The 6,945-nt window shown below is 43.7% G+C and overlaps 1 pseudogene; it reads right to left on the bottom strand.

The window, feature by feature from the left end:
• Positions 1-432: 432 nt before the first annotated feature.
• On the bottom strand, positions 433-6,690 carry LOC101413711 (ER lumen protein-retaining receptor 2 pseudogene; annotated as a pseudogene).
• Between the last annotated feature and the right edge of the window lie 255 nt (positions 6,691-6,945).

Raw genomic sequence — 6,945 nt, 5'->3', positions numbered from 1 at the left:
TTTAATTGAGCTATTTGTTTCCTTTCTGCTCAGCTTGGAGGGTTCTTCTGTTGGATAAGTGATTTGGCCAATGCTTTTTTTTCAAATAGAAAAAAATGTTTGCACTTATTCCTCACAAAATCTTCACTTTTGGAAATACCCCAATTGAAGCTACGCATTGAATTTATGAATACAGCTTTCATTAAGTTTCTTTGTAACATTGAGGAATGTAAAAACGTCTTTGTACGTAGTAATAAAGAAAAATAAAGCTAGATGCATTAAACAGAAACCTTCTGGGTCTTTTCCTCTGCTTCCTTACAGAGCCGCCGATGACCGTCTGCAATAAGAGAGCTAAGGTTCTGATTCTCCGTATCAAGCATCGTGTGCCTTTGCTGTGGCAGGAGTTCTGTCCGAGCACCCTGAAGGGCAGGTGCTGGAGACGGGCTTGGGCACTTAAGCTGCAGGCTGAGCCTCTTCCGTGATGTCCAGATAGAAGACGTCGCAGTATGGGTTGGTCTGGACGGCGCCGCCACCACTGCGAGGAGGGCGAAGAAGCCCTCAGGGCAGAAGCGCCACATCCCCTTGACACAGAGCGCAGGAGAGGCCCAGAGAGAACAGGCAGCAAGTGGCGACAGTCTCCGTGTCGCCGGTCCCGCTGATCATAAAGCGCGGCGGCAGGACGGCCACCGACTCAGGGTAGATGGAGGAGGGCCACAGAATCTCAGGGGAAATCCCGATCGACTAGAAATGAGAGGCCCCCCAGGGGCCACCAGGAACTCCGCTCAGAAGGTCTGGTGACGGCGACCTTGAACTTCACGCGGTCAGGTACACGGTGGCGCGGGAGCAGGCCTCGTAGAAAAGCTTCCTTGATGTACTACCTAACAGAACAGATGGAGAGGATCCAAGCAGCGAGGCGCGGAGACCAGTGCAAGCAGGAGCTGGCTCCTCCCCGCAGCACCCGCGCAGGAGCGCGTCCTCCAGGTCCTCAGCGCAGGGTGACGACGGCCGCCAGGCGGACCGGTCCCCGGTCAGCCGGAAGACGTCCACGGCGGCCGCGCTGCGAGGACGCAGCGGAGACGGCCACGAGTGCGGCCTTACTGTGGTATCTTGGTATTCAGATTATTCATTTCATTTTGATTGAGAATTTATAATTTGCAGTTTTCAAGGAATTGGTCCATTTCATCAAAGTTGTCAGTAGTTGGTTTACAGTATTTATTTATTATCCTTTTAATATCTTCGAGGTCTCTAAGTGACATCCCCACTTTCATTCCTGATCATCGGTCATTTGGGTCTTTCATTTTTTCTTTTTTCTTTTTTTTCAGTATTGCTAGAAGTTTCTTAACTTTGTTGATCTTTTTCAAATAATTGTTTTGGGTTTCATTGATTTTTCCCTGTTTTTCTGTTTTTAATTTGATTAACTTCTCTTATCTCATTATTTCCTTCCTTCTTCTTGCTTTGAGTTTATTTTGGTCTTTCTGTTCTAGTTCCTTAAAGCAGAAGTTTAGATTATTGATTTGAGACTTTTTATTTCCTAATTAAGCAGTTAATGCTATAAATTTTCTTCTATGCTCTGCTTTAGTTGCATCCCGTGAATTTTGATATGTTGTATTTTCACTTATTCAGGTCGAGGCATATTCTGATTTTCCTTGAGATTTCTTTGACCCATGGATTGTTAGTCTGTTAATTTTTAAATTTATGGTAAAGAATTTTTTTTTTAATATTTATTATTATTATTTTTTAATTATATGGTAAAGAATTTAACCTTGCTCAAAAAGAGGTCTAGGGAAGCAGATGTGGCTCAAGCAGTTGAGCAACTGCTTCCCACCTGGGAGGCCCCAGGTTCGGTTCCCAGTACATCCTTATAAAACAAAAAACAAAAAAAAACAACAAGCAAAAAATGGAAAAACCAACTCAGGGGCTGAGGTGGCTTAGTGGCTGAGCACCAGCTTCCCAGACGGGAGGTCCTGGGTTCACCCCCAACCCGCCTACCTCAAAAAAAAAAAAGTCTCAGTAAGGCCTTTTCCCTTGGCTGCGGGAGGTAACCTCTGAGACCCTGGGATGTCATGCCTGATAGGAGCGCCCTTGTCTGGGACCCACGCCCAGGCAGAGGGCAACACTGTGGCTCGGTGTGCGGGTCGTGGGCCACGCAGAACCAGGGACCCACGGGCGGCCACCCGTGTTCACACGACGGGCCCCCGGTAAAAACGGCCGCGAGGCTCGGGCGAGCTCCCTGGCTGGCAGTGTCCTGTGAATGTTGTCAAGGATCGGTGCTGGGAAAGTCGCGCCCCCTGGCTGCGTGGGGCGGGGACAGCTGGGCGCCCAGGTCTGCTGTTCCGTGGACTCTCCCGTGGGCTTTTCCCCTTGGCCGATTTGGATCTGTGTCCCTTCGCTACAATAAACCGAAACCATGACTAGAGCAGGTTCCGGTGAGTTCTGTGAGTCCTAGTGACTTACTGAGTCTGAGGTTTAAGGTTGTTTGTTGTATTTTTTTTCAACTTTTATTTATTGGGTAAAATATACCTAACATAGAAATCATTTTAGCCCTTTTTAAGTCAACAGTTCTGTGACATTAAGCACATTGGCCATCTTGTGTAACTGTCACCATCTGTTTCCAGAAAATTGTCAGCACCCCAGGCAGAAACTCACGCCCATTAAGCATAACTCCCTGATCTCCCCCCTCCAGCCCCGTAACACGATTCTGCTCTCTGTCTCTGTGAATTTGCTTACTCTAAGTGTTTCATCCTACAGTATTTGTCCTTTTGCGTCTGCCTTATTTCATTCAACATGATGTCTTCAAGGTTCTTCCGTGTCACAGCATGTATCAGGACTTTGTTTCTTTTTATGGCTGAATAATATTCCATTGTAAGGATAGAGCACATTTCATTTCTTATCATCTGTTGATGGACTCTTGTTTTTTTCCACCTTTTGGGTACTGTGAATAATGCAGCTATGAACACAAAACCCCTGTTTGAGACCCTGCTTTCAATTCTTTTGGGTATATACCTAGAAGTGGGATTTCCAGGTCAGATGGAAATACCTAACTTTCTGAGGAACTGCCCAGCTGTTTTCCACAGCACTGTACACTTTACTATCCCACCAATAGTGCACAAAGTTTCCTCTCTTACACCTATTATCCAATGTTTAAATCATACTTGGCCCTCACAGATGAGTGGTATCTTGCTGTGGTCTTGATCTGCATTTCCCTAATGGCTAATGATGTTGAGCATCTTGTCCTGTGCTTGTTGGCCTTTTGTGTATCTTTTGGAGAAATGTCTATTCAAGTCCTGGACTCAGTTTTTAAATAAAAATTTTAAACATCCTGTACTTACATCCTCTTTTGATTTTGTGTAGTTTTCTGTCATTACTTTTCCGTTTATTTATTTATATATTTATTTTAACTTCTTATTTTGAAATAATTTCAGAGCTACAGAAAAAAATAATACAGATCCCATACAAGAACTACAGTATGCCCCCATTCCCCATATACCCAAATCCACCAATTTTAATATTTTGCCACCTTTGCTCTATCTGTCCATCCTTCCCTCCCTCCCTCCCTCCCTCCCTCCCTTCCTTCCTTCCTTCCTCCATCCATCCATCTAGCTTTTGAACATCTGAGAGTGGCTTACACATATCATACTCTTCAAACACATAATACTTGCATAGACATTTCCTATGAACAAGGATATTCAGTTATGTAATAACCTTCCGTGCAGTTATAAAGTTCAAGAAATTTAACATTTACAGAAAGTTTACAGTTTATATTCTAATTTTTTCTTATGCCCCAATAATGTCCTTTCAAGTCCTTTCTCCTCCATTCATAGATCCCATCCAGTATCATGTATTGCATTTAATTGTTATTATCTTAGTTTTTTTTTTTTTTTAATTGTGGAAACATACAACATAAATCTTCCCCTCCCAACCCCTTCCAAACACACCACTCGGGGGTAACTCACCTCCACAATATCGCAGTGCCTTCCCAGCCATGAAAGGAAAGAACTTTCCTTCCCGTGGGACTTAAATTTAACACCCTACAACTATAACCACCTCTTTGCTTTGATAACTTTAACAGCATATATAAACTTTTTCCTATACCCCTCCATCACCTTTGTGTAATTCTTGACTCAAATTATGTGTTTATACATTATGAGTCCAAAAACATGATTTATCATTACATTGTAAGCATTTGCCTTTTAGATCTTGTAGGAACTAAAGAGTGGAGTTACAAATAAAAATACAGTAGTACTGGTAGTTATATTTACCATGCCATTATGTTCCCGGAGATCTTTTTTTCTCTGTGTGGCTTCAGCCAATTGTCTAGTTCCTTTCCTTTTCAGCCTGCAGAACTCCCTTTAGCTTTTTCTTTGTAGGGCTGATCTAGTGGTAACCAAGTCCCTCAGCTTGTGTTTATCTGTGAATGTCTTAATCCTTACCTCTTTTTTCAAAGCAGTTTTGCCAGATATAGAATTATCAGTTGGCAATTTTTTGCTCTCAGCACTTTAAATATATCCTCCCACTGCCTTCTTACCTCCATGCTTTCCTATGAGAAATCAGCACTCAATCTTATTGAGGCTTCTTTGTATGTGATATGTGGTTTCTGTCTTGTGGTTTCTAGAATTCTCCTTGGCATTTGTTTTAGTTTGCTATGGTTGGTAAGGCAAAATACCAGAAATGGGTTGGTTTTTATAATGGGAATTTATTTGGGGTGAAATCTTACAGTTCTCAGGCTGTGAAAATGTCCAAATCAAGGCATCATCAGATATTCTGTCTTACCAAAGGTCAGCTGCTGGATCCTGGACTCCTGCCATGTGGCAAAGCAAAATGGCCCATCTGCCAGTCTCCCTCTGCCTTCTCCTCCAGGCTCACCTTCTCCTTCAGCTTCAAGCTGCTCCATGGGCCGAGCCTCTTGGGGGCCTCGTTGCCTCAGCTTCTCCACTGATTCCAGCCTCCAGCCTCTCTCTCAGCCTCTTGGGGCTTCTCTGTCCTTCTGCAGCTGTAGGTGATCCTGGAGTCCTCTCTCACATGGCAGGATAAAATGGCAGCTCTCTTTCTCTGTGTGTCTCTAAATGTTTCTCCCACCACTTTTATAAAAGACTCCAGCAAGAGGACCAAGACCCACCCTGGGTCACACCTCACTGAAGTACTCCAATCAAAGGCCCCCAACTGAGTTCAGTCCAGTCAAAGGGTCCCACACCCACAATCTCATCAAAAGCCTTTAACTGAAGTGATCTAATCAAAAGGCCCCTTCACTGACTCTAAGCAAAAGGTCCCACCACGTACCGTAGGTTTACATGCACAGGAATGGGCTAGCTTAAGACATAATTTCTGGGATCCACAAAAGACTCAAACCTGGACAGCATCTGACCGTTTGATTGTAACATAGTGTGGTATGGGTCCGTTTGGGTTTATCTGTTCTGGAGTTTGTTGAGGTTCTTGGATGTTTTTATATCTTCTGTTAAATTCAGGAAGTTTTCAACCATTATTGAGTATTCTACCTGCCCCCTCTCCCTTTCTTACCCTTATAGAAATCTTACCATGCATATATGGGTATGCTTGATGGTGTCCCACAGGTTGCTCAGGCTCAGTTCACTTTTTTTCATTCTTTCTTCTTTCTGCTCCTCAGACTGGATTATTTCAATTGTCTTAAATTCAAGTTCACTGATTCTTTCTTCTGCCAGCTCCAATCTGATGTTGAACCCCTTAATTTCTGTTTCTGTGGTCTTTGGTTCTGTTTGTTTCATTTTCTTAATTTCCATCTATCTATTTTTATTTTCTTTGTGTCCATTTATTGTTTTCCTGATTTCCCCTAGTTTTTTGTCCATGTTTTTCCTTAGTTCTTGCTTTAATCTTCTTTGCCTGGACCATCACTTCTTGTTTCTTTGTATATTTTTTCTTGAAAGCTGGACATTTTGACCTTTTACTGTGTTATTACTGGAATCTCTACTATGAGGCATTTGTTTCTTAAGCTTGTGTCAAGCTAGTGGATTGCAGAGCTTTCCTTGAATGCCAGGGGCTAACAAAAATAATAATAATAAAAGAAGAAGAAAACATCTTTCCCAGATTGACCTGTGAATGCTCTTTTAGGGTTTATCCATACAATGCATTTGGAGACTAGCTCAAGGTCAGAATGCAGGGGCTGTCCTTGTCTTGGACATGCACATATGGCCCTGGGAATTCCTCTCTTTACACAGACATAGGTGTCCCTTCTTCCTTAGGAAATGGTTTCCTCACAGTCCCAGGCACTGCCCTGTGTGTCCTGCAGCCAGCAGCCCCTTGGCCCAGGCGGCCATCCCACTGCTCTCCCACAGAATTCTGCAGGAGAGCTTGGTGAGCTGGCTTGTACATGCAAGGAAAGTTCTGGGTCAGTAAGTCCCTTGGGCTGTCCCCAGACAGATTGGCCAAACATGCATGCTCCTCGTGGTTACGTGGTGTCACTCTGCTGCCTTCAGAACTGGACCAGGGATCTGCTGTGGGACATGGGACAGCCCCATGCCAAATTGATGATGGTGGGGGAGGCTCCAGCCAAGGCACCACGAGATCTTGTTTTTCAAAAACTCACTTTCACCCGGTTACTGTGGTTCTTTTACTGTAAGTTTTGAGAAAAATCAGTTATTGCTGATTTTTCAAGGCTTCTGGAGGGGGATGGAGCCCTGAAGCATCTCACTCTGTCATCTTGATCAGGGTGAGACTCAGTCGCTGTTCCTTCAGGCACATTTTCTGCCCCTTTCTATTTTTTCCATCTGGGATTGTGGTGATGCATATGTTGGCACATTGATGATATCCTACAGGTCCCCCAGGGTCTGTTCATTTTTCTTCATTATTTTCCTTTCTGTTCCTCACACTGAATAACTATCTTGTCTTCAAGTTCACTGATCCTTTCTTCTGCCTGTTCAAGTCTGCTGTTGAGTCCATCTAGTGAGTTTTTCATTTCAATTCTTGTACTTTGCAGCTCCAAACTTTGTTTGATTC

The sequence above is a fragment of the Dasypus novemcinctus genome, chromosome 23 (assembly GCF_030445035.2).
Source record: "Dasypus novemcinctus isolate mDasNov1 chromosome 23, mDasNov1.1.hap2, whole genome shotgun sequence".
NCBI classification, from domain to species: domain Eukaryota; kingdom Metazoa; phylum Chordata; class Mammalia; order Cingulata; family Dasypodidae; genus Dasypus; species Dasypus novemcinctus.
The sequence above is the reverse complement of the archived record's forward strand: the minus strand, read 5'-3'. Positions and strand labels throughout refer to the sequence as shown.